This window comes from Bos javanicus, chromosome 6 (assembly GCF_032452875.1).
Source record: "Bos javanicus breed banteng chromosome 6, ARS-OSU_banteng_1.0, whole genome shotgun sequence".
Classification (NCBI taxonomy): Eukaryota; Metazoa; Chordata; class Mammalia; order Artiodactyla; family Bovidae; genus Bos; species Bos javanicus.
In genome coordinates, this window is record NC_083873.1 from 5,247,720 (window position 1) to 5,263,951 (window position 16,232).

Sequence of the window (16,232 nt, forward strand, 5' to 3'; positions counted from 1 at the left end):
GAAAAATAAAAACTAAAAACACAGTGAAATACCACTATAGAACAAACGAAATGGCTAAAATTAAAAAGATCTGCAGCACCAAGTACTGATGAGAATGGAGCATCTGGAACTTTCATACACTGTGCTGCAAGTGTCAAACAGTGGAATCGCTTTGGAAAACTTTCTGACATTTTTCTAATAAAGGAAACTGTTCTATGCAATCAATGCCTTAGAAAGTCACTCCTAGGTATACCATATATGGAACAGAAGCAAATTCACATGTTCAAAAAACACTTCTATAAGAATACTCAGAGAAACATCTTTTATTTATAGCTCAAAGCTAGAAACAATTCACTTGCTCAGAAACAAGATAGGTAAAGAAATGTATATTACAATCGAAGTGAACAAGCAACAATGATGTCTTATAAACATGTTAAACTTAAGAAGCACTACACAAAATAATCCATAGACTCATTTATACGAAGTTAAAAACCAGCAAACTCATGCCATATTGTTTATAGAAGTATATATGATTATAAAGAAAACAACACAGCGACTATCATTAAAATTAAGATAAAGACTGTCTATAGGAGATAAAGGTGAGAGGTAAATTGGAAGAGACTCCTGTAGGGACAATGTTCCAGTTCTTAATCTAAGTGGTGGTTACATGGATGTTCATTATGTAACTGTTCTCTAAACACTATGAATATCTTACACACATTTCTATGTTTATGCTACACCTCGCAATTTAAAAATGTTAAAAAATGAGCTTTGGCTATGTGATTCAACAAAACTGGGCAAGTTTCCTTAGCGTCTTACAGTTCTGGCCTTTTAATCTGAAATGGTGATTTTTAAAAAATAGCCATTTAATCGAGTGTTCTGATGAAATTATCAGACAACATAGTGAGGGCTTAGATTTGATTTTGTCCTTTCTACAAGATACAAAGTTATTAGCCTTTTACAAGACGGTTTATTCTTTAGAAGATAGTAAGCTACTATTTCAAGGATGCAGGCAAGCAGACTTAAGATTCCTGGGTCAGAAGCAAAGAACTTCATTACTCATGACACAGTAAGCAGCAGGAATGTCACCATGTTTGCAAGACATCTCCTGGCCTGGGATCCAATGGGAGTGATGTGATATGGCCCAGAAGGATGCACACAGTGGCTGTACACAGTGATTGGCATCACAGCTGAGGAACACAGAACTGGGGGAATCCATCGACTTCATAAGATGCAAACAAGAAAGCCTGCTCTCTGTCCCAGAGGGAAACATTTCTTCACCTTTCAAGGTCACTAGCTGCTAATGCAACCCTGAGAAATTGGCTAGGTAAAGAATGGTCGGGGCCTTACATTCTTGTTACAGTCTGCAAGATATGTAGGAATGCAAGCAGCATGTGGTAGATTATCTCCAAACTTGCAAAGTTTCCTTGCAATAGAGTCACCACCCAAGGGTAATGACATTATAATGAGAAAAACACATACAATACCTAAATTAAAAATAAATGAGTACTTAATGAATGCTGTTAGAGGAACTGAATATCCACATAGGAAAATAATCAAATAATGACCCCTACCTTGCATCATACCCCTCCCCCCTCAAATAAAAATATATCAGAGACATAAACGTGGAAACGTGGAAACTATAATGTTCATCGAAAAAAAAAACAAAACATGTTCGCAACCTTTGTTGGGTCATGACCCTGTAGACCTACAAACCCTGTATTTGTCCAGCCTCAAGACCAAAGAAAGAGCCCTGAGACAAAAACAGAGCCATCAATGGCTTACTGGATAGGAGATCTTACACAAAGGGTCATGAGTGACCCCACTGTGTGCGGGAGGCAGAAGGCAGGACAAGGCAGCAGTCACTGCTACTCAGGAGAGAAAGAGGCTACCACTGATAGAGAGAACTGACCTTGAGGGGGCTCGTCAGTCACCGGGCACTAATTAAGTCCTACCATTAAGAGGACTGGATAGTCCTATGAGTTAAGTAGGAACTTGTTGAGCATGGGATGTACAGAGAACAAGAGAATGGCCATCTTGAATGGCCTGACCATGTACCTTGGTGTAGTCAAATTTTTAACACTTTAACACAATACATAAAGTTCTAATTATTTTTTTATATGAAGATACAATTTTATCAAAATTTTAAAAGTTCGCTCATCAAATATTCCATTAAGTAATGAAGGGAAAGCCACAGATTGGGAGAATCAAATGAAATACTCATATCTGACAAAGGTGGCACTTGTGGTAAAGAACCTGCCTGCCAATGCAGAAGACATAGGAGGCCCAGGTCCAATCCCTGGGTTGGGAAGATCCCCTGGGAATAGGGCATGGCAACCCACTCCAGTATTCTTGTCTGGAGAATCCCATGGACAAAGCTTAGCAGGCTACGGTCCATGGGGTCGCAAGGAAGACATGACTGAAATGACTTAGCACACACTCATGCACATCTGGCAAAGGACTCACATACAGAATATACGAAGAACTCCTAAAACGCAATAACACAGCCCAGAAGCTGCTGCATGAAGATCTTGTCTCCAGATGTGGAAGACAGAGTTCTAAGGCAATCCCAACAGTGCCATTCCCTAGTGCACACACTGTGTAATATCTGGGACTGGGGCTGCAGTGGACTTCAGGCCCTTATTGGTTATATTATATTACACACTGTGTAATATCTGGGACTGGGGCTGCAGTGGACTTCAGGCCCTTATTGGTTATATTATATTACACACTGTATAATACCTGGGACTGGGGCTACAATGGACTTCAGGCTCTTATTGGTTATATTATATTACACAGTTGACTTTAAGAAAGGGAGGCCATTCTGAGTGAGACCTGACCTAATTAAGTGAGCTGATCAAAGGAGCAGAGATTTCCCTGGATAAAGAGTTTTGAAGTATGAGAAGGATTCAAAAGGAGAGAGATTCTCCATTGTTGGCTTTGAAGATGGAGTATGCAACATGGAAATTAATGTGGGTAGTTGCATCGAAGATGAGAGACAGTCAGCAAAGAAATAAGGATTATAACTCTGTAACCTCAAGGAACTCTTCCAATTGCTTAAATGAATTTTTAACAACAGCGTAAATTCAGATGAGAACACAGCCAGTGACATCTTTCCTGCCACCTTGTGAGAGCCTTAGCACAAGACTCAGCCATTCGGTGCCTGGACCTCTGACTTGCAGAATCATGAGCTAAGAAATCTTTGTTATTTTAGACAGTGAAGTTTTTATATCTCAATAAAATATTGTAAAATAAAAAGACATTCTATTTTATTGAAGTATAGTTAATTTTCAATGTTGTGTTAGTTTCAAGCGTATATATTTTTTACAATTCTTTTTCATTATAGTTTATTACAAAATAAGTATAATACACTTACAGTTCCCTGTGCTAACAGTAGGTTCTCCTTGTTTATCTATTTTATATATAAATAGTACAGATATGTTAACTCAAAACTCATAATTTATCTTTTCCTGACATCTCCTTTGGTAACTAACTGTAAATTTGTTTTTTGTCTGTGAGTCTATTTCTGTTTTGTAAATATGTTCATCTGTATAATTTTTTTTAAATTCCACATATAAGTGGTATCATACAATATTTTTCTTTCTCTGTCCAATGTTCTTCATTAATATGATAATCTCTAAATCCACCCACGCTGATGCGAATGACATTGTTTCATCCTGCATCATGGCTGAATAATATTTCTATACATACATATAAATGTACACCACATGTTCTGTATCCATTTATCTGTCAATGCTGCTATGAACACTGGGGTGCATGTATCTTTTCAAATTAGAGTTTTCTCCAGATATATGCCCAGGTGTGGGATTGCAGTATCATATTTTTTAGTTTTTTTTACGGAACTTTCATGCTATTCTCCGCAGTGGCTGCACCAATTTACATTCCTACCAACAATGTAAAAAGTTTCAAAATTAAGAAAACAATTCCATTTACATTGCATCAAGATATCTAGGAATAAATCTAAGGAGGCAAAAGACCTGTATTCTGAAAACTATAAGATGCTGATGAAAGAAATTGAAGATGACACAGATGGAAAAATAGACCAACTTATTAGGTTGGAAGGATCAATATTGTTAAAATGATCATACTACCCAAGGCAAACTACAGATTGAGTCCAGTCCCTATCGAATTACTCATATCTTCCACAGAACTAGAACAATATTTTTTTAAATTTGCATAGAAATGCAAAAGACTCTGAATAGTCAAAACAATCTTGAGAAAGATAAATGGAGCTGGAGGAGTCAGGCTCCCTGACTTTAGACTATACTACAAAGCTTCAGTAATCAAAACAATATGGTATTGGCCTAAGAACAGACATACAGATCAATGGAAGAGGACAGAAAGCCCAGAAGTAAATCCATGCACTTACAGTCAATTAATCTACAACAATGGAGGAAAGAATAGACAATGGAGAAGAGAGTTTATTCAATAAGTGGTACTGGGAAAACCAGATAGCTACATGTCAAAAATAAAGCATCTGCCTGCAATGCAGGAGACCCAGGTTCAGTCCCTGGGTTGGGAAGATCCCCTGGAGAAGGAAATGGCAACCCACTCCAGTATTCTTGTCTGAAGAATCCCATGGACAGAGGAGCCTGGTGGGTTACAGTCCACGGGGTCGCAAAGAGTCAGACACAACTGAACGACTTCACACACACTTCACACAACACCATATACAAAACTGAATTAAAATAGATTAAAGATCTAAATGTAAGACCAAATACTATAAAACTCTTAGAGGAAAACATAGGCAGAATACTCTTTGATATAAATCACAGTAATTTTTGTTTTTTGGATCAGTCTCCTAGAGTGATGGAAATAAAAGCAAAAATAAACAAGTGGGATCTAATTAAACTCAAAAGGTTTTACACAGCAAAGGAAACCATAAAGAAAATGAAAAGACAACCCACAGAATGGAAGAAAATATATGCAAATGATACTACTGACAAGAGATTAATTTCCCAAAAATATAAGCCACTCATAAACTAAATATCAAAGAAAAAAGAACAATCCAACCAAAAAATGGGCAGAAGACCTAAATAGACATTTCACCATAGAAGACATAAAGATGGCCAAAAGGCATGTGAATAGATGCTCAATATTGTTAATTATTAGAGGAATGTAAATCAAAACAATGAGATAACACCTCACATCCATCAAAATGACCATCATTATAAAGTCTACAAATAATAAATGCTGGACAAAACATTTTAATATGAGTTTGGGAAGTATCCGTGATGCAGATTAATAATGAGATCATGAGGCAAAAATATGACTTTGGTATAAACTGGGGAAACTGAGTCATCTTCAGAAGATGCAAACCCTTCCAGTTATGTTTGTGATTGCTTCACCAGTCGGTGTTAAACCGCAAACCTTACAGTCATATATTCAAGTTGCCTGATCCTTACCTTTGCCTCTTTGTTTGATTGAAAGAAATCCCAGAAATGAGGAATCATGCTCGGGAATATGTGAATGCTTATTCTTCGGATGACTATTCAGGGGTACAGCGCATCTAGGCATCCTGCCTTGGTTGTCTCTCCCCTTGCTGCTCACCAAGGCTGGACCCACCAGAGTAGAGTGTGGAGCAGGGAGTCTACATCGTTAGCACAGAAAAGGCCCCACAAAGCCTCCCTCCCTCTTCTTCTTCCTTCCCAGCCTTCCCCTCCTGTGGCAGATGACATAGCCGCTTTCTCCCACATCACACCTTCCTCACAGACAGCTGCACTTTTCCACAAACATGCTTTTATTCACAGTGTTTTGTTTTGTTCGTCTCTGGCCCCAGGAACAACATGTGGAAATGCATGGATTTGTTTGTAACACATGATGACATCTCAGATATTTTGTCATGTCAGCTAAGGTTTTAAGTGAGCTGGCTTTGACAGGTGAGCTTCCCCAGGTTAAGGGTGGGAATTTCATGAACACCCTCTGGCTTTGCTCACTTTCTTTTGAAACACCAGTTTGTTGTAGCTCGAGCAGTACTTTAAAGGGGTCTAAATCTCTTACAGCTGTGAAACACTCGCATCATGCGCTGGGTCTGCAGAGCTCCCTAGAGGATGGTGCAGCTATAGATGGCCAGCTGTAGGAGCAAACATAAATCTCTTTGGAGACTTATATGCTGTCGTATCTTGCTAGGGCTTAGAAAGACTGAGCGATTTTAATCATTTATCTCCATTTATCAAAATGCTCCAGCTCAGCAAACGCCAAACCATTTTCAGCTGTGAGCTTGCCTTGCTATAGCAGATACTTACATAGAGTATGTTGATGACTTTGTGATAAACATATGCATGCAAAAAAAATTGTTTTGACCACAGGAAAGATTTTATTAATTAATGCCCAATAAACAAATAATCAAAGTCTACTTTGTAGTTGACATTTTACAATATACGTGCATGCTAAGTTGCTTCAGTCATGTCTGACTCTTTGTGACCCCATGGACTGTAGCCCACCAGGCTCCTCTGTTCACGGGATTCTCCAGGCAAGAGTACTGGAGTGGGTTGCCGTTTCCTACTCCAGGGAAACTTCCTGACCCAGGGATTGAATCTGTGTCTCCTGAGTTGGTAGGTGGATTTTGAACCACTAGCAGCACCTGGGAAACCCCTTAACAGTATATATGAATTCATTATACACAAACGCACATATATAATCCTATATATCATATGAATTACTTGGCCAAGATGTCACCAGCATTTGCACTGTCAACTTGATTTTTGGCCATTCATAAGACTATGAAAATTTGTACCATGGAAGCATAATTGTTCCATGATGACTTCCTCCTTTTTTAAACTATAACTAAATATAGAAAGGAAAACATATTCCCAAATTTTTAAAATAAAATTTAAGATATAAGTAAATGATGTTCTATTATGTCTCTTAACAATTATGGTAACTAATGAAAATGGGTATTTAATTTAAAAATGGAAACATAAAGATAAATATGTCTTTCAGATGTGGTTGGGAGTTGTTTTAGGGGGCCTTGGACAGCAAGGAGACCAAATCAGTCAATCTTGAGGGAAATCAACCCTGAATACTCATTGGAAGGATGATGCTGAAGCTGAAACTCCAGTATTTTTGTCATCTGATAGGAACACCCAGCTCATTGGAAAAGTCCCTGATGTTGGGAAAGATTGAGGGCAGAAGGAGAAGAAGGCATCATAGGATGAAATGGCGGGATGACATCACTGATGCAATGGACATGAACTTGGGCAAACTTCAGGAGATGGTGAAGGACAGGGAGGCCTGGCGTGCTGCAGTCCATGGGGTCGCAAAGAGTCAGACACAACTGGGTGGCTGAACGGCAACAACAATGCGTTTATTTAATGCTATAATTAAAGTAACAAAATCTCTACCCAATCGAAAGCACGTTTTATTCAGGGACAGACTAGGAGGAGGAACAGGAAGCGTCTTCCTCTGGTGTAATCCCCACTTTGAACTTGGGAGGAAGGTGCTTGTTGAGGAGTCTGCCTGGCTTCCCAGGCTGGGGGACCTGCACAGACACCCTATCAACCAGACTCCTTTCCAGTGTAGCTGAGTCTGAGATTTAGAGAGACTGCCATTAGCATGACTCATTTTGTGCAATATCTTGATCTTACGGAAGAGCCACTTGTGCGTTTGTATAAGACACGTATAAAAGTGGTGCTCTGGTGGGTATCATGCACAGCTTTAACCAAGGATCATTCTTGTTAAAAGTAGCAAAACTGTAAAACTTGATGGGAACAGTGGGTACGTTGCATTGTGTTCAATGAGCAAGCTCAACATTTTATGTATTTGAAAGTGGATTAAAAACAGGAAAGGACAGAATACGAACATTTTCTTATTTTTAAATTTTGTAATGGAAGTTCAAAGGTAGAAAATGACTTTTCAAAAACAAAGACATTTATGACTGATGAGGAAGAGGTCCACTGCATGAACTGGACATGGAGAGATAAGAAAAGTTAGGAACAGATGTGCCTGTGAAGGTATGTGGCTCTCTCTTTACTAATCCCCATGATAAAGGAGATTAATAGAGTGCTTGTGGCTAGGTCACAGGAAGGCCATCAGATGATCAGAAAGCTGCCTGTGAGTGCTTCCACTGCCAAGTCACCCAAATCTGGATGGTATTCTACAGATTATCTTAGAAGAATCTGATTCCATTAATAGCAGAACTCAGGGTGAGTTACTTTCATAGTACTTTGGAGTAAACCCAGGGTTAAGTATTTTTAGAGTTAAATATTTGAGGCCACACAAGTATCTGGTTCTAACTAAATTTTCTAATACTATGTTTAAATAGGATATATTTCCCAATTCAATTATTAAAATTTTGGCAAAATTAATTAACCTTGATATTTATATGCCTGAACAAATAGCTTCATTCTTTCAAGAAATAAGCCTACTTGAAGATCTGTTTTTTATGCTTCTAATAGAATACTTTATATAGAGAAAATTGAATGATTCTGTGCAGAGGATAAATCAAAGAAGAATGCCTAAAACTATAGGTAATCTTCCTGCAGATCTGTCTGGGTAGAAGTTTATGATAGGAAATAAATATACTCATTACTCTGAGTTTTTATAACCCAAACAAATCTATCACCATTTGTGACAGGGAAGATAGAACATGCACTCTGGAGTCAAAATGTGGAACGGACGTTCAGGTTTACCCATAACTATCTGTGTGAATTAGCATGATTTATGCAAAATCTCTGTGCCTCAATTTTCTTATTTGTAAAATGAGATTAATAATACTTATTATGATGTGATGTGAATATTGTGATGATTGATGGTATTGTATTTTAAATAATTATGATAGCTGTCAATAAAAATAATAGTCTAAAACAACACGAATATGTTCATTTTGGAAGAACACATGTCAATTTATATACAACAAACCAAAAATCATTCATTCATTAACTCGTGTATTTAACATACATTGTTGACTATCCCTAGGCTTGGAGATAATAAATAAATAGAATAAAACATTGGCCCTGACTTCAAAGTTCTTGGTAAAGCATACAGAATTTTATAAACGTTCATAAAATTTGTGAAAGGGTTTTTTTCGCATGAAAATGTTCCTTTTCTTCTTTTCCTCTTTTCTTCAGTTTTCACATTTTGCTTCACCAGTGCAGATGCAAGCAAAGGGGATGAAGCATAGGGTTACCTTGTCAAGGACGGGACTTTAAGAAAGCTTCTGTTAATCAAACATAAGCAAAGTCTGAACATATTATTTAGGAATAAAATGAGAAATATATAAAGCTTCCCTCACTCTAAATTCTCTGTATTGAAGTAGGGGGAGCATAGATTAATTAATATAAAAGTGAGAAAGCATCTACTAAGTTGAAAAAGACTAAAAAAAAACCAAGTATGATAAATATCCAGTTTTGTGGAGGGTGTGACAACACATATACAATCCTATTTAATAACTCTTGTGCAAATCTAAGTTTGAGATTCACTATGGTTTACCAAAAGAAAGAAATCATTAAATTACTCTGCCTTTTGACACAGCACATCTCTGTATAAAAAGAAGGTAGATGAAAAACTTATACATTTTTTTCTATGAGTTTTTCTGTTCATTTTATTATTAAGTGTCTAATCTTAGTATTATTGAAGACCAACAAGTAGTATAGTCACAGTTTAAGGAGTTAAGACCATAAAGTCAGCTGTAACACATAAATATGTGAGAAAAAAACTCTCCAAAGCAAAACATCAAATCGTCCCCCCTTCTTTCTATGACCAATATCTCTCCTGTAATTAGAGTCTCCCTAAACTCTATGTACAGAGAAGGCAATGGCACCCCACTCCAGTACTCTTGCCTGGAAAATCCCATGGATGGAGGAGCCTAGTAGGCTGCAGTCCAAGGGGTCGCTAAGAGTCAGACACGACTGAGCGACTTCCCTTTCACTTTTCACTTTCATGCATTGGAGAGGGAAATGGAAACCCACTCCAGTGTTCTTGCCTGGAGAATCCCAGGGACAGGGGAGCCTGGTAGACTGCCGTCTATGGGGTCGCACAGAGTCAGACATGACTGAAGCAACCTAGCAGCAGCAGCAGCAAACTCTATGTAATAAACATACATAAATAATAAAAAATAAGTCTCCTTTTTAGCATGGGAATCAACCCTGAATATTCACTGGAAGGACTGATGCTGCAGCTGAAGCTCCAACACTTTGGTCACCTGGTGCGAAGGGCCAACTCACTGGAAAAGACCCTGATGCTGGGCAAGATTGAGGGCAAGAGGAGAAGGGTGGATAACAAAGGATGAGATGCTTGGTTGGCATCACTGATTCAATGAACATGAGTCTGAGCAAACTCTGGAAGATAGTGAAGGACAGGGAAGCCTGGTGTCTGCAGTCTATGGGGTTGCAAAGAGTCGGACTTGACTTAGTGACTGAACAACATAATGTTCCAGATACTGTCTTGTCTCTCCTCTGTCCTCAAACAAAATTCATCTATTAGGTGTCTCTACTCACTCTATTTTCTCAGTTCTCAATCACTTCTTGACGATACCAATCAGACTTTTACCCTTGCCACTCCTGAAGTGCTATTCAACAAAGTCGTCGGTGGCAGTCGTGGCAATAAATTTAATACACATGTTCAGTTACTGTTTTTTCACTTCTCTAGCCTTTATTACTCCGACTTGGAACACATTTTTCATTGAGATTTTCCTCCTCTTCTCCATCTTCTTTGCTGACTTTCCTACTCAATCATTAAATGTTGGAAGTCCTCAAAACTCAGTGTAAGATTCTCTTTCAGTTCAGTTCAGTTGCTCAGTCATATCCAACTCCTTGCAATCCTATGGAGTGCAGTATGCAAGGCTTCACTGCCCATCAAGAACTCCTGGAGCTTACTCAAACTCAAGTCCATTGAGTCGGTGATGCCATCCAATCATCTCATCCTCTGTTGTCCCCTTCTCCTCCCGCCTTCAATCCTTCCCAGCATCAGGGTCTTTTCAAATGAGTCAGTTCTTTGCATCAGGTGTCCAAAGTATTGGACTTTCAGCTTCAGCATCAGTCCTTCCAATGAATATTCAGGACTGATTTCCTTTAGGATGGACTGGTTGGATCTCCTTGCAGTCCAAAGGACTCTCAAGAGTCTTCTCCAACACCACAGTTCAAAAGCATCAATTCTTTGGCGCTCAGCTTTCTTTATAGTCCAGCTCTCACACCCCTACATGACTACTGGAAAGACCAAACCTTTGACTAGTTGGACCTTTGTTGGCAAAGTAATGTCTCTGCTTTTTAATATGCTGTCTAGTTTGGTCATTACTTTTCTTCCAAGGAGTAAGCATCTTTTAATTTCATGGCTCCGGTCACCATCTGCAGTGATTTTGGAGCCCCCCCAAAACAAAGTCACTGTTTCCACTGTTTCCCCATCTATTTGCCATGAAGTGATGGGACCAGATGCCATGATCTTAGTTTTCTGAATGTTGAGATTCTCTTCAGTGCCTCCTTTTATTTGGTCCTTGGGAAATTTCATCAGCTCCCATGGTTCCAGTTACTTTCTACACATGTAACATCCCACACAAATATATTTCCAGTTCAGTTCTCTCCCCTGGGCACTAGACTCTTCCATAAGATTGCTTAGAGATAGACATTGTCCTGTATTCCATTTCTGAGTCATTGGTTTAGTAGACATTTAATTCCATAAACCAAAATCCTAGTCCTCATCCTTGATAGCTTTCTCTTCTTTACCTCTGATGTCCAAACTTATATCTTTCTTTTTTACCTATTTGCTTCTAAAGGTGTATCAATTATATTCACTGTAAATCAGTGTCCACATAGTCCATAATAATACTCACTACACTTTTCTGAGCATCTCCCATTCCAGCTCTCTTTCGGCTTCTCAAAAGGCCTCGTTTCTTTTTGGCTATAGGGCTTTGCACACGCTAGAATAATACTTGTCCCACTCCACCCCAACCATCAGCCAATTTATCTATTTAACTCCTGAATACCCTTTACTATTTGTTCTTGCAGAAATGTTACTTTCCTTCAGAGCGCTTATTTTTTCATAATAACATATTCGTTACTGGGAATATTTGATTAATACCTCTCTTTGTGAACAAGAAATAACAAAACTTCTTGAGATCAGGAGCAATATCTGTTTCTTCTCAATATTTTTTTGCCCACAACCTAGGCAGTTAACTCACAAATACTAGTTTAATATGGATTTCACTTGATACATTACATACTATATTTTTTCCTGTGATGATCATTTTTGTAACTAAAAATGAATACAAAAGGAAAGCAGTATTAACCAAGAAAGATTTAAACAAAGAAGAACATAAAGCTTTGGAGTTAAGAAGAACCTTTCTTAAAATAGTTACAGCTTCAAATTTATCATCTAAAAAACAAAAGTAAACTCTACCTATATAACAAGGATATTGAAAATGCTAAATGAAATAATGTGTACAGTGTTGGGGACTTTACATAAAAATGCTCCTTAGATACCAGTTCCTTTTCAGCTTTGAGAAGTTGAAAGGCAACATTGTTTCTGCAGAAGGAAATAATGCTAGAAGGATGTATTAGTTACTTAAGTGTAGGGTAGAGAATAACTTTAGTGAGCTGATAAATGGAGTGAAGTATTAATTGTGAAGTCCTCTGAGATGAATGCTCAAACTGGATTTAAATTTTCCAAAAAATATGAAAATGATCTTGTTGAGACTAAGAGAACACATGTTCCAAATTTTCAGCTACAAAATGCCACACTGAAAGAAATATACATAAAGTGGTATAAATTAGTCAAGAGTAGTCTGGTGAATTTCAATTAGATTGTATATGTGGAAAAGTTTCATACCATGTGTAAAGGATGATGGGCTAGAACATTCAGCTAAGAGCAAACAAAGACTTCAAACTTTTAATGCCTTCTTTAAGTATAGAACAGTCTTTTGGACTCTGTGGAAGAGGGAGAAGGTGGGATGATTTGGGAGAATGGCATTGAAACATGTATAACATCATATGTGAAATGAATCACCAGTCCAGGTCAATGCATGATACAGGATGCTCGGGGCTGGTGCACTGGGATGACCCAGAGGGATGGTACAGGGAGGGAGGTGGGAGGAGATTCAGGATGGGGAACACGTGTACACCCGTGGCAGATTCATGTTGATGTACAGCAAAACTAATACAATATTGTAAAGTAAAAAAAATAAAATAAAATAAAACAAAATAAAATAAATAAGTAAATAAAACTTTTCCTGAGAACATCAGTGCAATACACAGAACAAAAAACATCCTGCTTTTACATGAAACAGTTTTTATCTGTACCTGTAAGACTTCGTACAGTACTGCCTTGGCAAAACTGAGCTTCACTTAGAAAATTTACTTAGAATGTAAATCAGTTTAACCTTTCATAAAGCAAACTTAAATATGTATGAAACACCTTTAAAAAAAAAACACTTTGATTTCTTAGAGTAGTTTATCCTAGCACCTAACAAGGGATGTATGTCCTAGGATATCACTCTAGATTTTATTGAATTGTTTAAAATATTGAAAATTAGAGGAAATATAGTTTTCCACATATTTCCTTTGTAAAATTTTATATATAAATTTAAGATACATCATTACTAAAAAAGTGACTAACTTCTTTAAAAACCTGTTTTTAATATGTGAACATGCTGTATTATTAAATATTGTTCATATTTTTAAAGTAGCCACCATAATACCTAACTGTGGGCATGTCTCAATTATTTACTGATTCATTTTCTTTTCCATTCAATCACCATTCATTCAGAGAGTACTTACTGTGTACCCACAAAAACTATTGCTTAATGACGATTACATTTAAGCAAAGTATATAACAGAATATACTTCTCTGGAAACCACAGTTCTGTTCACCATATTCAGTGTTCCAACAGCATCACTTACACTGTAAGATTCTCTTTCTCTGACACCTTTTTCCCTGTGCTTCATGCTGACCTACTGATCGGTGTCTCCCTCTGGTAAAGGTCCAATGTATGTCATTGGTTATCAGTTTTCCTACAAACACTCTTAAGACACTCAAACTTCTTGATTTAATTTTTTCAGTAATAACAGTATAATCATTTATTAACTGTCTTCTTTTTTAACAAATGAGAGTGCTAGCTATTATGTATCAATTAAAATAGTTTGGACTTCAAAAGCAATGTTATTCCTTAGGATATGGCATTAGGGAGAACTCTTTTCCTTAGATATCTAAAGTTCTACTAACAGGAGAATATTTTCAGACTAAGGAGAAACTGTTTTATGTGGTAGAGGAATTCTTACGGCTTCCACAGGCCTGTGATTGGCAGGGAATTTGGGGTCACTGGTAGTATTTCTCTCCCATTCTCTAAGCGTGCCCAGGTTGGTCAGTGTCTGTGCTGGTGGGGAGCTGTCGAGAGCATACCTTCTTCCTCACCTCTGTGTCCTCTTCATCCTTCCTTTTTCCCAACAATTTTTTTTTAAAGGCTCCTAGTTGCCTCTTCTGAGATTTCTGCCTATGTGTGTTGAAAAAATTCCCTCCTAATCTGTGATGGAATAAAATGAAGAGTTTAGCATCAGCTGGGTATAAAAGGCAAAAGAAGACAACAAATTCAAAATGTGGTGGGACAAATAACAAATATGTCTATATACACACATATACACCTCTTTTCTGCAAATCGTGTTAGTATATGTGAATGAATGATTCCTTGTAAGTATCTCACACTGAAGAGAGTAAAAGTGACATTATTATTATTATTGCAATGACTATTTTAAATTATAAAGAACCATTTTAATAAAAGTGATAGTAACTAAGGCAAAATTTTATTATTAAAAAGTGCACAGACAATAGGTGGTAATTTAATATTGAGGTGTCCACCTTACCTAATGCTTGATATTTCTCTCAGTATTTACCTGGCTAGCTACCATTGCATAAAAGACATGGAAATAGAACAGCAGCAGGAAGAGCTGAGGAAAACATGATCCAAATGAGAGAAGCACCATAGGAACCATTAGGAATAGCAGGAAGAAAAGAAAGGAATTGAATCTAGTTGGATTTTTTAAAGACATGGATATGTAAGGCATGAAACATAATACATTCTACTAAATTAGAAGTGGGTTAAAAAAGAATTGAGACAGAGTTAAGGAACAGGGGATATAAAGAAGTAATAAAGGGGTAAAGAAATTCAAATTCAACAGCCTCAGTCTCTAATGCATTATGATACTCTTAATATACAAAGAAAAATATAGCAGTATCCTGGCCCTCAAAAGGAGCTTACAATTTTATTGGGAGATAATTCCATTTGATGCATGGTCTGTATAGTAGACATATTAATACAATCAAGTAATTGAAGAATAATGCAAATTGGAACATAATGAGGAAGCAGACATCTTAACAAGAAATGCTGAAAGGCACTAACATTTCTCAGTCAATAGTTTTGAAGTAGAACCCAGGAACAGTTTCAACAGACACCCAAGTTAATGTTGATGTAGCTTGTGCATACACCAGAATTTGAGAAACAAAAAATGTCAAAGCTTCTACAAATGATCAAAAGACAAGAGAACTAGGTTATTTACATTGACAACTTTGGAGAAGACTCTATGGCAAAAGTAAAGCTGTATGGTTGAAGAATCTATTTTTCAAGGTCAGAAATTTTAATCTTTATGTGTTTTTAAGATTCTTTAATTATATCTATGATCATCTTTGAAAAATTCCTAATCTTTAAAATGTTGATTTTCAGGAATATCTGCACTATTAAATGTAAATGGTGCTTATAAACATACTATGGAAATTCCTTATTTTATCTTTTATTTTTATTTTTCTAAATAAAACATCATAGTAAGTTAATGACAGAAGCTAAGGAAGCACTTTTGCTGAAAAGTTCTGAAACAGAGCCTCATTCCTCTGGCATTAGCTGTGGTCTTGCCTGGAAGTGAATCTCCATGTTAAGATCTTATTACATTCCTGCATTTCTATGATCTTTTTTTTTTTATGTTTTCATATATGATTTGACTGTACAAATAAACCTTGAGTAATCATTTAAAATATCTGAATACTATGGGGATAACTGTACAGCATCTGGTGTTGGACACTTAGACTGTGTTCCCTAAAAGCTGTTGAATGGTAAGTGGCATCTAACACCATGAATCTGATTGAGCTTTTGGGGAAGATAAAGCTGAAAAAATAATGTGATAGCAATGGGTAAAGAATGTAGCCAAACAACTGAGGGACAAAGCCAAGGAAACCACCCTCTACCTCAGCAACATTAATAATTATAATCTCAATGAGAAAACAGCTTAAAACATTTTTTGAGTCTGAGAGTTTGGTAA